This window comes from Zingiber officinale, chromosome 6B (assembly GCF_018446385.1).
Source record: "Zingiber officinale cultivar Zhangliang chromosome 6B, Zo_v1.1, whole genome shotgun sequence".
NCBI lineage: Eukaryota > Viridiplantae > Streptophyta > Magnoliopsida > Zingiberales > Zingiberaceae > Zingiber > Zingiber officinale.
Genome location: NC_055996.1, coordinates 85,940,270 through 85,958,072, shown reverse-complemented (window position 1 = coordinate 85,958,072; position 17,803 = coordinate 85,940,270).

Below are 17,803 nucleotides of genomic sequence, written 5' to 3'. Positions count from 1 at the left end.
AATTGAGGTAACCTCAGGGTTACAATCGAATTCCAGCTACCAGAACTTCAGTGCAATCATCAAGTGTGAAGATCCAAATGCCAACCTCTATACTTACATTGGGACGACAATGAAGTACAGAGACCAACAGTACTCTCTTTCACCTCAGCAACTTCTTCTTAGAGACTCAAGGTTGCGAAATACTGACTACACTTATGGAGTTGTTATTTTTACGGGCCATGACACAAAGGTCATGCAAAATGCCACAAATTCACCATCAAAAAGGAGAAAATTGAGAGACTAATGGATAGCCTAATTTATCTTCTCACGTCTTCCTTGGTCTTGATCTCTGTCATTGGTTCAGTTGTATTTGGATTAACAACTCATGATGACCTACAAGATGTTCCTCTCCTGCTTGAGTTGATCGCTGATCGCTGATCGCTGATCGCTGATCGTACAGTCATACCTCAACTCATTGCATTGAGCAGAGACACTGGAATTTTATCTCCAAATTAAAGAGAGTTGGAGACGGGTTAAAATTTTAAAAATTAGTCCCTCGTCTATTAATTTTGATTCTTTGCCCTTGTAGCCCGTTTCGATTCAATTTTTTATAGACAATATTGTAATAGGCTTCTTATTAGTTCAATTTAATTCACTCATTGGAAATTAAAGCTAAATGTTAATTTCATATGCTAAGCATACCGAGAGTTGAATCAAACTAAGCTCACGCCAAGGGTTGCAATATTGGACTTATTCACTGGTATAAAAATTAAACAATAATTAACGAATAGATACCGTTGATAAGCTCAGGAGTCTTTTATTGTAATAACATGGAATCTAGTAATATAATTGTTGATATCTGATCCCGTCCGGAGGCTGAGTCGGACGGAGGTTGGTCGAGGTGGCTCGGTTGTTGACGAAAAGTCGTAGGTGATTCGGCTCCCGCGGAAGGCTGACGCTGCTGCAGGCTCCTGCACACACTCAGACAATCTCCCCCTTCACGTTAGAGACCGAAACCCAGGGAAAAAGTCCCCGGATCAGGCCCTCCGACGCTCAAGTCAGGTTCTTTTTCCCCAGAAAGAACAGAGAGAAGAAGAAGAAGAAAAAACAGTTGTGGAAAAAAGTGACGAGGGAGTGTGTGCGCGTACCTGCGTCCGAGGGATCTCTCCCCTTTTATGCCTCCCCCTCTTAGAACCTTCCATCCTGTCAGAAAACGTTAGACGCTGGGCTTTGTCGCCTAGTTCCGGACACCTGTCGTGCTGCCATTTGTCGTGAAAGCATCTTTCTGTTTAGGAACCTCCGCCTTCGCACATAGGTTTTGTCTTGTAGTGAGGGACAGCTGGCAGGCTACTACTGGTTATGAGGGCATCTTTTCGTTTTAGGAAACTCCGCCTTCGCCCGCATTGTTGATATGTAATGATTCTCCTTGACAGACCGTTGAGATTCTCCGCACCCGTACTACTTAGCTCCTCCGATCCACTGTGACCTGCACCGGCCTGCACCCGTGGTTTGCATTTCCGGGCCTCCAAATCGCAGCCCTGCAGCCCAAGCTGTCTATACACCGCTACGCCGATCCCGACCTGCATCCTGCGCTTTGTATTTCCTGGCCCTCCACCGCAGGCCTGTAGCTCGGGTTGCCTCTGCTTAGCTCTGTCGATCCCGACCCGCCTTTGCGCTTTGTATTTCCTGGCCCTCCACCGCAGGCCTGTAGCTCGGGTTGCCTCTGCTTAGCTCTGCCGATCCCGACCCGCCTCTGTGCTTTGTATTTCCTGGCCCTCCACCGCAGGCCTGTAGCTCGAGTTGCCTCTGCTTAGCTCTGCCGATCCTGACCCGCCTCTGCGCTTTGTATTTCCTGGCCCTCCACCGCAGGCCCGTCGTCTCTCTTCGTTCTCCTACTGCTTCACCCCTTCGATCAACAAGCCTGTAAGGCCTCTGGCTCTCCCCTATGCTCAACTCTGACTGCCTCGTCAGCTTGACTATTTGACCGCCAAGTCGCTTTGACTATTGACTGCCACATCCTCCTGACTTTTGACCGTTGATCCTGTCCGAATCGTTGAACCAAAGGACGCTGGGCACGTGGCACGCTCCTAGTCGATGAAGTGAATCTCCGGCTGGTCGAACGAAGCTCCAGCGATCCTGCACAAGAGTCTAGCCGGGAAGGGGTTCCCGGCCACGACCCTCCGACGCTCAAGTCAGGTAAGTGGTGGAAAAAATGGCTGCCAAGCTTGTATCATGCGTACCTTCGGCGAAGTAATAGCCTCTTTATATAGGATGGAGAAGGAACTGATGCACGCCTACCGAGGTGCGTACGTGTCAGCAACCCATACCACGGTATGCACTTGTTAGAGAGCTTACCTGACACCATGCTACCACCGTCAAGCATGTCCTTTGATGGGATGGCAGGACCACCCGCTGTCAGACTAGAAGTATGGCATAGCCATATGACTTGACGGCTGTCAGCAGACGTCCCCGTCTTTTACCCACCGTCTGACGGGGGTGCCGGGCTCGCCGAGCGGGCGATGAACGTCGTCCGGACGGGCTTGATTCTTTGCGCCGTCCGGGCGGCACCTCCTTCCGCTCGGTCATTACGCACTGTTTTATTTGAGCTTTCCCTTTCTTCTGAGTCCGGTCGGCTTGCCCTTTTCTGGCGAACCACTAGACCCTTTGACCTCCCCTCAGCGTTGACTCCTTATGGGGTTCCGGATTTTTACCGCCGGATCACTTGCCTTCCTCTCGAGTCTAGTCGAAGGAGGCAAAGTCCGACTGACTGGACCGCCGATCTGTCGAACAATGATCATTGCCTTAGGCCGCTCGTCCATGCATAAGGATGCTCAACCGAGCGGCGATATCTTTCCGTTCGGCGATACTATGTCCATGCCTTGTACTTTCTTGGAATTGATGTCCGTTGTTCTCCCACACTACCCATCACGTGCTCTGCGCACGGCCAGAGGAGCTCATTAAATGCGGCTAGTCACCGGCTGACACGTGGCTACCGTGCATTTGTCAGAGTATGGCGGTTGCGTCACTTCCGATGGGACAGCCGCCGTTTGAAACGGACGATCCGATGACAACCTCGATATCGACGACCTGGATCGGACGGTGGAGATCGTTTCCGGGCGGCGATATAAGACCCTTGACTCGGTTTCCGCCGCATTTCGTCTTCTTCGTTTCCAGATTCCTGTCACTCCTCCTTTTGCCGGCGACTTTGTGCTCAGATTTTCCGACGATCACACGGCAACTTCCGATCATCTCCCTCGTTTGTAAGATCCTTTTTCTTGCTCCAGACGCATTCCTCTTTCTGTTAATCATCCTTGTCAGTCGGTTTTCTTCCATCGCTTGAACCATCTTCTTCTATCCCGCATTCTGGCCTTTCGATCATGACCAGTACCTCGCAGTCAACCGGCGGTGCTCCGGGTCTTTGGTACTCGAACATGGAAAGTCGGTTTGACGAGGAAGACGCCATGCGCCTTACTCGAGCATATGACCTACCGACCGACCACGAAATAGTGTTAGCCACGCCTTCCGATCGGCCTAACGATCCTCCGTCCGGCACTGTTGTCTTCTTCCGTGATCAATTCCTGGCCGGACTACGTTTTCCTCCTCACAAATTTTCTTAGAAGTTTGCAACTATTTCCGCATTCCTCGGCCAAGTAGTTCCCAATTCTATTAGATTGCTTGAGCGGAGTGGTAGTTTTGTTCAAGCTGAGCGTTACTCTATAACCCAAAAATCTTCCACTACTTCTACTATCCCAAGCAAGCCGGGTGGGGCACCTTTGTTTTCCAATCTAGGATAGGCTTCGTCCTTTTCGATAATATGCCGAGCTCCAACAAACCTAAGGAGCATTTTTTCTATATCGCTTTCCGGCCCACTTTCGCACCAGTGGCAGCGGCTATGCTGCTAGCCGGAGCTCGGCAAGTTTAGAGGTGCGAGACTATCTCCCACGACGACTAGTCGGTCGGCGCTATCACATTGACAAGATGCTTCTCCCGGGAGTAATGCATATATTCACTAGCCAATCTGCCTTGTAGCATGAGTAAGCTTCCCTATCTCCCCCTTTATTTTGTTCTAACTGATTTATTCTTTGCTTCTGCAGCTGAGGTCATGTGGAAGGCCAGAGCCACCGAGAAGCTCAAACTGAAGGCCGCTCGGATTGAGGCGGTGACGAGCAAGGAGGCCGCCGAACGGGGTCTTGCTCCTGCTGATCCGGCCGGCGAAGAAGGTGAGGGGACGCCAACGGTCCCAGAAGCCCCGGATGCCCCCACCCCTCCTGATGAGGCCACAGGCAATATAGAACCTGCGAGTGAAGCTGAAGTGGAGGGCCGTTCGGCCGATGATGTGCCGCTGCGCACTCGGAAACGCCGGCGACCGGAATCTGCACCTGCCTCTACACTTGATGAGCCACAACACAGGCGGGTGTAGATTCGCCGGTCTTGTCGGAGCGATTTAGTCAGTACCCCTACCTCGGGATTCTCAGGGCCATCTTGGAAGTCATGCGTCCGGCCCTCGAGGACTCGATGACGTCTCGAGCGTTTAGGCGAGCTACCCACCTCTTCTGGCGGGCCATCTCGAGGCGGGCGGCGGCGAATCTACTTAAACCATTCTGCCTACCTTGAGGCGTACATGGCTGCCGATCGACCGTGTTTCCAGGCGGATGATCACCCTACACGGGTCCTCTCGCAAGCTTGGATAGATGCTCGAGTCGTATAGCCAAGTTGACTCCCGGGCAGCTCGGTGACAATGAATACTCTCACATCCCTCTCCTTCCTTTCTCTCTTATTTGAAGTTTTTAACCTGCTCGTGTTTGCTAGCAGAACTGGGTGGAGCAGATCGCCATTAGCGATCGGTTGGCCGAGCTGGAGGAGGAACTGAAGAAACAAAAAGCGGCGGGGGATGCCAGGTAGTCAACGGCCGCTCTGGAGAAGGCCAAGAAATCACTAGAAGCCGAGCGGAAACGAGCTGCTGATCTGGCGAGCAAGGTCGTTCGGCTCGAAACAATGATTAAACAATGAGACAAGGAGATCCAGACGGCGACCACTCGGAAGCGACAGGCCGTCAACGATATGGACCACATGAAGGTGGAGATCCGGGGGCTGGAGCAACGCATCAAGGACCTCGACGCTCTGCTGGCCACCGAAAAAGAGAGCCGCTCGGCTGATCTCCACGCTCAAGGAATATCAAGAGGGGGAGTCGGCCCGCTCGGACGAAGTGAGGAAGGCGTTCCTCCGCTCGGAAGACTTCGGAGAGAAGTTTACCGACAAGATATCCCTCACGTTCGAGGAGGCTATTAAGGCGGCGGTGGGCTATCTGAAGACCAAAGGTCACCTGTCTGCCGAGCTGACCATCCCCGACGAGGATCTGGCGAGCGTGATGGGCACCATCCCCGACGCTCTTTTTGATTTTGATGTGTGAGGAGCGTTTCTGTTTAACTTCTTTCTGAATTCCCTCCGTTCGGCGCCGATTATCTGTGTAAATGACTTTTTTCGCTTGCATATTAGACAATCTTCTGTTCCTTCCTATTTTAGCGAGAAATTTTTCCCTCGTCCCAACTTTAAGTGTTTTTTTTTTTTTTTTTTAACGACGGTGCTCGTCGGCGCGGATATTTATAGCCGGTCGGCGCGGCTCTCGATTTTTAACGACGGTGCTCGTCGGCGCGGATATTTATAGCCGGTCGGCGCGGCTCTCGATTCTTAACGACGGTGCTCGTCGGCGCGGATATTTATAGCTGGTCGGCGAGGCTCTCGATTTTTAACGACGGTGCTCGTCGGCGCGTCCGCTCGGATTATTTATAGACGCCGGCTCGTCTCTCGATATTTATCGTCGGAGCTCGACGGCGCGGATATTTATAGCCGGTCGGCGCGGCTCTCGATTTTTAACGACGGTGCTCGTCGGCGCGGATATTTATAGCCGGTCGGCGCGGCTCTCGATCGGCGCGTCCGCTCGGATTATTTATAGACGCCGGCTCGTCTCTCGATATTTATCGTCGGAGCTCGACAGCGTGGATATTTATAGCCGGTCGGCGCGGCTCTCAATTTTTAACGACGATGCTCGTCGGCGCGGATATTTATAGCCGGTCGGCGCGGCTCTCGATTTTTAACGACGGGGCTCGTCGGCATCCCAGTGAGACTACACACCCGGCCGAACGTCGAGCGCTGGGCTTGTGCATAATCATCCCCGAGGTAATATCGACTAAAATGTACCTGGCCGAACGGCTCAGGCCTTCGCTCCAGGCAACAACCTCCCTCTATCACCCTGATCAGCGCAGGGTTTTGGTTTTCCTTCCTGCCACACTAGTATGCAGCCCGGCCGAACAGCTCGGGGTCTTCAAGCCGTTCATCGGAGAATGCTCAATGTGTTTTTATCTTTTTGCTTCCTGCATCGCAAGCATATAGGCGACGAAAAAGTATATACATTTATATTTAGCGCACCTGTCACCCAGCGCGGAGAACGTACTCCTGGCCGAACGGCTCATGGTCTATTTCGTCGAGCACTTTGGCTTGGATAATTTACCTCCATCCGAACGGTACGGGGCCTTCGATTTTCGAGCGCTTGGCTCGACCAATATACCTCCGGCCGAGCGGCACGGGGCCTTCGTTTTTCGATGATAATACCTTATTTTCGCTCTTTTGACTTTTCATTTCTGCATTTTCAGTAATCAGTCGAAAAATGTACACATGGTGATTTACAGTGATACACCTTTCACCCCGCCCGATAAGGCTGGAGGTGGTTCGCGCTCCACGGTCTATCTAGCTGCCGACCGTCCTCATCCTCCAGATAATACGCGCCCGAGCGGAGCTTTTCGATGATTTTGAAAGGACTCGCCCATGGAGCTTCAAGCTTGCCGACGTCACCGACCGGCTTGACCTTCTTCCAAACAAGGTCGCCGACCTGGAACGCTCTGGGAATGACGCGCCGGTTGTAGTTTTGCTTCATCCGCTGACGGTATGCCATCAGCCGAACGGACGCCTTTGCCCTCTCCTCTTCCACCAAGTCCAGCTCCATGTTTCTTCGTTCGGCATTGTCATCATCGTAGCTCTGGATCCGGGCTGACTCAACTCCGACTTCGACCGGAATGACAGCCTCACCGCCATATACCAAATGGAACGGTGTGACTCCTGTCCCTTCTTTCGGCGTCGTTCGGATGGCCCACAAGACGCTCGGCACTTCATCGGGCCAACTCCCTCCCAAATGGTCGAGCCGAGCGCGCAGAATACGAAGAATTTCCCGGTTGGCGACTTCAGCTTGACCGTTGCTCTGAGGATAGGCCACGGACGTGAAATGTTGCTCAATGCCGTAGCTCTTGCACCAATCCTCTAACATCTTCCCTGTGAACTGCCGCCCGTTGTCGGACACTAGTCGAACCGACAAATGATGTGTTGCCAGATGAATTTTTTAACCATTTGTTCAGTAATCTTTGCGAGCGGCTCGGCCTCCACCCACTTGGAGAAGTAATCTACCGCCACTAGTAAGAATTTCCTCTGCCCGGTCGCCATCGGAAATGGACCCACATTATCCATTCCCCATTGATCGAACGGACATGAGATGGTTGATGTCTTCATCTCCTCTGCCGGTCGGTGAGAGAAGTTGTGATACTTCTGGCATGAAAGGCAAGTAGATACTATCCGAGCGGCATCTGTTTGTAAAGTTGGCCAAAAGTATCCGGCCAAGAGGATCTTCTTGGCTAACAAGCGTCCGCCCGGATGACCTCCGCATGATCCTTGATGTACTTCCTGGAGGATGTAAGCTGAGTCCTCCGAGCTTACACATTTCAGCAGAGGACGCAAGAAAGCTTTCTTGTAAAGCTGATCTCCTATGAGCGTAAACCGACCGGCTCTTCTTCTGAGGAGCCGGGTTGCATATTCATCGGATGGTGTGGTGCCCGAACGGAGGAATTCTATAATAGGTGTCCTCCAGTCGCTTGGAAACGTGAGGCCTTGCATCCGGTCGACATACGCCACCAGTAGCGTTTTTTCAATTGGTTGCTGAATGGCGACCGGCGTTATTGAACTCGCGAGTTTGGCTAACTCATCGGCCGCCTGGTTCTCCGTTCGGGGAATCTTCTGAATAAACACCTCTCGGAAAGTAGCTTTGAGTTTTTCAAAGGCCTCAGCGTAGAGCTTAAGCCGAACACAGTTGATTTCAAAGGTGCCGGAAAGTTGCTGAGCGGCTAACTGTGAATCCGAATAAAGTGTCACCCGACCGGCCCCCACATGCCGTGCAGCCTGCAATCCGGCTATAAGGGCCTCGTACTCGGCTTCATTGTTAGTCGCTTTGTAATCTAGCCGGACGGATAAGTGCATCTTTTCCTCCTGAGGTGAGAGTAGTAATATTCCGATCCCACTTCCGAGTCGAGCGGAGGATCCATCCACATATATTCTCCACATAGCTTCCGGCTCTGGTCTTTGCACTTCGGTCACAAAATCAGCCAAGGATTGGGCTTTAATCGAGGATGATATTGGATATCAAATTCACTTAATTCAGTCGTCCACTTGATAAGCCGTCCGGACGCTTCGGATTCAACAGCACCCTTCCAAGTGGACGTTCGTTCGGACAATGATGGTGTGAGCCAAGAAATACGGTCGAAGGCGGCGGCTAGAACCAAAGCTAAGGCCAACTTCTCGAGCCCGGTGTAACGAGATTCACATCTTTTAAAATGTGGCTTAGAAAATACACGTGCTCTTAGCTCGCCCTCACAAGTCTTGAGCCTACGGCATGCTCGTTGACAGCAGATACATATCTGATGACTGCCCCGATCGGCTTGGCGGCCGGAGAATTTAGATATGTCTTCAATTCTTCAAATGCTCGGTCACACTCTTCATCCCACGGAACTTAGTAGCCTTGAGATCTTGAAGAATGGCGAGGCTCCGGTCGTGATTACGGAGATGAATCTGGATAAAGCAATTATCCGACCGGTCAACCTTTGCACTTCTCTTGTATTTCTTGGGGCGGCATGTCTTGCAGTGCTTTCACCTTGTTGGGATTTGCTATTCCCGCTCGGTCACTATATACCCCAAGAAACGCCCTCCTTTAGCTCCGGACATATGGGGATTTAGCTTGACTCCATATTTGCTGGTGTTCGGAAGGTTTCTTCCATATCCTTGAAAAGATCGGCCGCTAGGGCATTTGATAAGAATGTCGTCCACATAAACTTCCAGATTGATCCGCTCCTTGAACACCTTGTTCATCAAGCGTTGATAGGTGGCCCCGGCATTCTTCAATCCGAACGGCATCACTTTGTAGCAATATGTGCCGTCGGCTTACTTGATCTTCTCGGGCGGGCGGCACTTGATGATATCCTTGGTAGGCGTCAAGCATGCAAATTAATTCGCAGCCGACCGTAGAGTCCACCAGCTGATCTATCCGGCGGAGGATAAAAATCCTTGGGGCACGCTTTGTTTAGGTCTCGAAAGTCTCCACTTGCCGCCCGGCTTGGAGACCAATACCACGTTGGCCAGCCAGCTCGGGAACTGCACCTCGCGTATGTGGCCGGCTTTCAGAAGTTTTTCTACTTCCGCCCGGATGATGGCATTTTGTTCGGCACTGAAGTCCCTTTTTCTCTGCTTCACTGACCGAGCGTCTGGTCGGACATGCAACTCATGCTGCGCCAGGCTTGGCGAAATTCCGGGCAACTCATGTGTCGACCAGACGAAGACATCATGATTTCGCTGGAGGCATTGGATCAGCTTCTCCTTCTGCTCTTCCTTCAGATCCGAAGCGATAAAAGTCGTGGCATCCGGTCGGGTCGGATGGATCTGAACTTCCTCCTTTTCATCATAAGTTAAAGCAGGAGGTTTCTCGGTTATGGCGTGTACCTCGATTCGGGGCGCCTCCGAGCGAAGCCAGCTTCTGCTCGGATCATCTCTATATAGCACCGCCGAGCTGCTAGCTGATCTCCACGCACTTCTCCTACTTTGTCCTCCACGGGGAACTTTATCTTTTGGTGGAAGGTTGAGACAACCGCTCGGAATTCGCCGAGCGCTGGTCGTCCCAAAATGACGTTGTAGGATGATGGAGAGTCGACCACCACGAAGTTTATTGTCTGGTCCTCTGGCTCCTCTCCCGTGAGGTGGCTAGCCGGGATCTGGCCAAAGGTGAACCGTTGCCGTAAACCCAGGGGGTCATGGGCGGACTCGGCTCGATCAATTTGCGGTGATCGAACGCCTTCTTGAATATGATGTTGACCGAGCTCCCTGTGTCAACAAATATGCGATGAATGGTGTAATTTGCTATTACCGCTTTAATGAGAGCGTCGTCGTGGGACACTTCTACTCCTTCCAAGTCCTCGGAAATGTTAGGATCCTTCAGATGCGGCTAGAGAGGGGTGTGAATAGCGACCCCAAATTACTCGTTTCTTCCTACGATTAGGTTAGTGCGGCGGAAATACAAATTGAAAGCAGGAGAAGAAATCAAACCTCAACGCAAGGATGTAACGAGGTTCGAGATTAGGGCTCCTACTCCTCGGCGTGTCCGTAAGGTGGACGAGTCCGTCAATCCGTCGGTGGATGAGTCCCGAGACCGGCTAATACAATATACTCCTTGTGGGTGGAGAAACCTCGCCACAAACGTTTGCAACAGCAAACAAAAAGTACAAGTACAAAGAATAAGCAAGAAATACAATAAGAATACTCAAGCACTCTACCAATCTTGCTTTCTCGTCGACTGAGTCCGGATGAAGCAGCAGCTTCAAAAACTCTAACAGCAGCTGTTCCAGTCGGGGAAGCGAAAAGGGAAGGAGGAGCTCAGCAACATCCGGAAGGAGAGGAAGAAGAAGAGGCTGCTCGCGATGCCTTTATAGTGGAAAGGAAGAAACGAGAATCTGAGTTTAGCGGCGATGATGGCACGAGTCATCATGGACCGTCGGGCTCCATGTGGATCGGTCCGTGACCGATCCATTCCTAACATTCGTCTCCGATGGTCCATGGACCGTCGGAAGCTCCGATCGGTCCGCAGGCCGATCGAGGAAGCTCTGATCGGTCCAGGCCGTCGATGGGGAACCTCGATCGGTCCGTAGACCGATCAGCTTCTTCTCGAACTTCTTTGCGCCTCGATGTTGTCGTCGATCGGCGGGCCGATCGGAACTATCGATCGGTCACCCGGCCGATCGATGGCAACAGAGCTTCATTGATGTCGATCGATCACGGGCCGATCGAGCAAACAGTATCCGGATCGATGCGGTGACCGATCCGAGCAATTTTTGCCCAAACCAAGTCCCAAGACTTCAAACCAATATCGGTCAACCTTGACCTATTGGTACTTCATCCTAGCATCTGGTCACTCCCTTGACTGCTAGAACTCCGCCAAGTGTCAGGTCAATCCCTTTGACCTACTTGGACTTTCAACACCGAAGTCCGATCATCCTGATCCATCTGGATTTTCCCTTGCACGCTTCACTCACGGGACTTTCACCGGCTTCACTCACCGGATTTCACCACGCCTAACATCCCGTTAGGACTTTCTACTTGCTGGCTTCACTCACGGGACTTTCTCACCTAGCTTTACTCCCACTGCCTAACATCCCAGCTAGGACTTTCTCATTCACCTAGCTTCACTCACTAGGATTTTCACTCGCTTCCTCACATCCCAGATGACGCTTCACTCACCGGGACTTTCACCTTCACCTAGCTTCACTCACTAGGATTTTCCCGTGCCAAACTCCCTGTTTGGACTTTCCCGTGCCAAGTCTCCATACTTGGACTTTTCACGTGCCAAGCTTCCTGCTTTTCCGTGCCAAGTCTCCATACTTGGACTTTTCGATTGCCAAGCTCCTGCTTGGACTTCTCCGTGTAAGTCTTTATACTTGGACTTTTCCGAATCAGTTCACCGGTCAACCTTGACCTACGGTTGCACCAATAATCTCAAACATCTATTCTTGTCCCACATCAAGAATAGAACTCTCTCACCAGTGTCAAACATCAACATGCAACACAACTAGGTCAACCTTGACCTAAGGTTGCAGACAATCTTCCCAAGTCAAACATCAAAATACAACTCGAGTCACGTCATCGAGTCGGGTCAACCAGTCAACCTTGACCTAAGGTTGCACCAACAATCCTTTTGATGTTTGACAAAACCATAATCAAGTTAGGTTAACGATAACCTAACTTAGGTTTTCAATCATCTTCCAATGTCCAATGTTCTTTCCTTGAACATTCTCTGGACATTCTCCCTTAGGTTAACCCGATAACCTAACTTGGGTTCTCCATAATTCTCCCCTTTTGACACACATCAAAAGAATTCCAATGTTCTTCCTTGAACATTCCTTGACATTCTTTCCTAGCTTAGGTTAACCCGATAACCCAACTTGGGTTCTCAATAATTCTCCAATGAACACTCTCCCTTTTGACACACATCAAAAGAAAAGGAGAGTATCAAGGTCAAGAGTTTCTTCCTAAGTCCCATACCTTTCATTGAAACTCTTAATTTCCCCTTGATACTAAACTCAATAATCAACTTAGTGATAATCCCATATCACTAATCCTTAAAAATCTTTTGGAGTAAAACTCCCCTAAAAGTCAACTCCCCTTGACCATTGCACCAATAATGTCTTGGAGAGTTTCAAACCTTTAGAAATCAAAAACCCAACTTCCAAATCTGAAATTTCGGACAACAATGAAATTCAGCTTTGACACGCTCTGATCGGTCACCGGACCGATCAGATCCCATTGATCGGTCCCGGACCGATCCACATTGATCGAACTGGATCGTCACCGATCGGTCACCGGACCGATCAGAACTTCCCTGGATCGGTCCGGTGACCGATCCATACTCTGAAATCAGAGATTTCTGATTTCCCTTCCGGAAATTCAGAAACTCCTAATAAATTCCAGAAAATTCCAAAAATCGTAAAATTTTGAGGATACACTCCTCATACCATATACTATCACGGAAAAATAATTTTCTATGAAAATAGTTTCCATTTTTCAATCTTGATACAAAGTTCAAAAACTTTGAAATAGTTCAAGTTTAACTCAACTTTGTATCACAATGTTCAATGATGAATGCTATCACTAGGAAAGCTTCATCAAGGTTTTTCAAATCAATTTTAAAATGCTTTTAAAATCATTTGAATTTAGGACCATAATCTTAGGGCTAGATGTACATGACTTGTACACAAGCTTTCCCTATGATCCTCCTTTTCTTGAATTAGGCTCATCTAGGTACAAAAAACTATGCACTTTGATCCTAACTCATGATCCTAATATCTCACACACATCTAAGGTGTATCAAACCACATTCAAGTCAATTTGATGTGAGATATGGGTTAAGGTCAACTTAGGCTAAGTTCTCATGCATTTTCTAAACATCAATTTGATCTCAATATCAAATTATATGTTTGTCCTTAAATCAATTTTATTGATTATAATGCAAGAGATGATGACATGGCATATAATGATATCATAAGTAAAAACATGTGCCAATGTCATGATGTCATGGCATAAAGTTTGAATTTTAACTAAAGCATGACATATAAATAACCTAAGCATTATCATGACATTTCAAATGATCATAAATTAAATATGATGTCATGACATGGCATATGGCAAACAATCATGGTAAGTTAGCACAAATGAAATACCTAGATTACCTATCTAAGTATCCTTAATCACTTAGCTAATTTAACATCTAATCCTAGATTGCCCTTATATCCCTAAGGGAAACCAAAATCCCAATTATGGTATTTCCCTAGGTTTTCCTCAAATTGTGCCACTTAAGATTAAAAATGATATTTCCACCATTAGGCACATTTAGCTCTTCAAGGAGTAACTAGTAATTCTATTTCATTTTCAAAGGTTAACAAAACCTTGAAAATGCTCCTTGAGTGTCAATTTCCTCAAAGTTGGGTTAACTACCCTTCTTATTGGAGTTGACACTCTCTAACCCATCTATGGGGTAGAGAAAATGCTCCTAGGAACCCAATACCTACTTGAGCTCATTGGGTTCACTAAATATTCACTAGGGATAACTTCCCTAGCAACCCTCCTAATGACCCTCTTAGGCTTTAAAGCCTTGGCCATTTGGGACTCATCAAGATCAACTCTAGGGGTGACTCCCCTTGTGACCTTGGCAATGGTCTTCCTAGCCCTAGGTTTTGTTCCATAATCGAATGGAACATTATGATAAGTGGGCTTGACCACTTGGGACTTAAGTTTGTGACCCAAACCCTTTTTGTCCTTGGACATTGGTTTTTGACCCTTAAACCCTAGAGATGACTTCTCCAAGTTCTTAAGAGCATTTTCCAAAGTATCAAGTCTTGACCTCAAGACTTGATTCTCCTTCTCTAGTACCTCAATTTTTGATTTGTCATTTTTCTTTGAGGCATTCCTAGGCATGTGTCTAGTTGATTTGGGATTCCTACCTAGGTTCTCCTTAACCTTAGATGAGGTAATTCTAGGGTTGGCTTTCCTAGTGTTATCCTTATCTAGGCTCACATGTTTGGCACCTAAGCATGTGTATCGATTTCTAATGTTATCATGCTTATCATTATTGACTAGTGCAATAAAATTTCTAGCATGCATCTTACTAGTATTGCACGAATGAGACTTAAATGATACCTTAGGGTTTGCCTTAGCTCCCCCTATAGAAGTGCTCGGTCTCTTGCTCTTGTGAGGTTGCCTCCCCCTCGGACAATGACTCCGATAATGTCCCCTTCGCTTGCATTGGAAGCACACCACGTGCTCCTTGCCCTTGCGTGTCGGGACTCCGGCTACCTTGACCTTTGGCGCCGGTGGAGTCTTTCTTACCCTCTTTGGACACTTACTCTTGTAATGTCCATGTTCCCTACACTCAAAGCACATAATGTGTAATTTAATTGAACTTAAATTGCTCGAGTTACCTAGGGTTGAGGGTGGATGCGAGCTCTCTTCTTCATCTCTTTCGGAGGTAGAAGCTTCTTCTTCTTGCTCCGAACTTGAAGAAGAACTTTCCTCCTCTTCGTCCTTAGATGTTGAGTAACCCTCAACTTCTAATTTGCTCCCTCCATGATGTGAGCTACTTGGCTCACTAGGCTCCTCTTCATGGCTTGAAGTGGAGCTCTACTCATGGTACTTTGCCAAGTTATCCCATAATTCCTTGGCATTGTTGTAACCTATCTTACACAAGATGTTAGTAGGCAATGAAAATTCAATTATTTTCGTTACCTCTTCGTTGATTTCGGATTTGTGAATTTGTTCTCTTGTCCACTCCTTCTTCTCAAGTGGTTTTCCTTCCTTATCCACCGGAGGAGTAAATCCTTCTTGTACACAAAACCAATTCATTATGTTAGTCATAAGAAAATACTTCATCCTTACCTTCCAATACGCGAAGTCGCCGCATTCGTAGAAGGGTGGAATGGTGACGTCTTCTCCATAGAGATCCATTCTCTAGCTTTGCTCCCACGGGTGTTGATCCGATGAAGAGCGAACCTTCGCTCTGATACCACTTGTTAGGATCCTTTGTACGCGGCTAGAGAGGGGGGTGTGAATAGCCGACCCCAAATTACTCGTTTCTTCCTACGATTAGGTTAGTGCAGCGGAAATAAAACAGGAGAAGAAATCAAACCTCAACGCAAGGATGTAACGAGGTTCGGAGATTAGGGCTCCTACTCCTCGGCGTGTCCGTAAGGTGGACGAGTCCAGTCAATCCGTCGGTGGATGAGTCCCCGGAGAACCGGCTAATACAATATACTCCTTGTGGGTGGAGAAACCTCGCCACAAACGTTTGCAACAGCAAACAAAAAGTACAAGTACAAAGAATAAGCAAGAAATACAATAAGAATACTCAAGCACTCTACCAATCTTGCTTTCTCGTCGACTCGAGTCCGGATGAAGCAGCAGCTTCAAACGATGCCGGAAGCTCACGCGAAGCTTTGAACGAGCTCAACAAAGCTCAAGCACAAAGCACTTAGGGAAGGAGGAAGAAGAAGAAGAGAGGCTCGCGGCCCTTTATAACTGCGAAGAAAGCAAGAAAACACGAAGAAATCTGGCGTTGCGTCAGAATCGGTCTATGGACGACCGGGCTCCATATGGATCGGTCCGGACGATCCATTCCCTAACTTTGCTTCTGTTCCGTCTCTGATCGGTCCATGGACCGTCAGGGAACCTCCTGATCGGTCCACAGACCGATCGGACCGATCAGGAACCTCCTGATCGGTCCGTAGACCGATCAGCTTCTCTCCCGAACTCTTTGCGCCTCGATGGTTTTCGATCGGTGCGGCGCCGATCAGAACTATCGATCGGTCACCGGCCGATCGATGCAAAACGAGCTTCGTTCGTATCGATCGGTCACCCGTCGAGCAAACAGTACACCGATCGGTCCGGTGACCGATCCGAATGGTTTTGCCCAAACCAAGTCCCAAGACTTCAAACCAATATCCGGTCAACCTTGACCTATTGGTACTTCATCCCTAGCATCGGTCACTCCCTTGACTGCTAGAACTCCCTCGCCAAGTGTCGGTCAATCCTTTGACCTACTTGGACTTTCCAACACCAGAAGTTCATCCCGATCCATCTGGATTTTCCTTGCACGGCTTCACTCACGGGACTTTCACGGCTTCACTCACGAGATTTCCACACCGCCTAACATCCTAGGACTTTCTCCTTCTGGCTTCACTCACGGGACTTTCCCACCGCCTGCTTCACTCACGGGACTTTCCCACCGCCTAACATCCCAGCTAGGACTTTCTCATTCACCTAGCTTCACTCACTAGGATTTTCACCGCTTCACTCACCAGATTTTCCGACTGCCTTCACTCACCGGGACTTTCACCTTCACCTAGCTTCACTCACTAGGATTTTCCCACTGCCCAACTCCACTGACTTTTCCGTGCCAAGTCTCCATACTTGGACTTTTCACGTGCCAAGCTCCCTGCTTGGACTTTTCCGTGCCAAGTCTCCATACTTGGACTTTTCCAGTGCCAAGCTCCCTGCTTGGACTTTTCCGTGCCAAGTCTTTATACTTGGACTTTTCCCGAATCAGGTCAACCAGGTCAACCTTGACCTACGGTTGCACCAATAATCTCCCAAACATCTATTCTTGTCCCACATCAAGAATAGAACTCTCTCACGAGTGTCAAACATCAACATGCAACACAACTAGGTCAACCTTGACCTAAGGTTGCACCGACAATCTTCCCAAGTCAAACATCAAAATACAACTCGAGTCACGTCAACTCGAGTCGGGTCAACCAGGTCAACCTTGACCTAAGGTTGCACCAACACGAAAGTGATTTCCGGTCCACTTGCCCGCTCTTGGCTACAGCCGACCGCGTGGATCTGCAGCTGTCGGACGCCCGCCTTTCTGGCTCGATTGGAGTCTCCTCCGGTCGGTCCGCCGGCAATAACGTTGATCTCGCCTCGGGCAGTATTGTTCCGGTTTTCCTCTTCCCGAGCGGACGGTCGTGACCGTTCTCTGGACGCCCGGCGATTCTCCTGCCTCGGAGATCGGTGCCGCTCGGGTGTCTGCTGATGTCGTCTCTCGGTGCGGGTCCGGTCGGCTTCATGGGTCCTATGTCTCCTGTCGATGGGAGGAGACCGTCGTTGCTTTCACAGGAGCGAGTTGGATACAAAGGAAGGCTTGGCAATCCTCGTGTTGTGCGTGTCTCGGTGGAAGGTGCGAACATAGGGTCCACCTCTTCTTTGGCTTGGGCGAGCGGAAGCCACCTCGTGAGATGGCATGGGGGATCGGATTGCATCGGCCTCGGTCCTCTAGGTGGGCTGCGAGCGGTGTCTTGTTCCGCTCGGCATGAGTAGGTGCCCGCCTGGAGCTTCCTTTTCCGAAGGCTTGCGCTTCTTCCACATTTATATATTCGTTGGCTCGATGTAGCATGTGATCATAGTCTCGGGCGGCTTT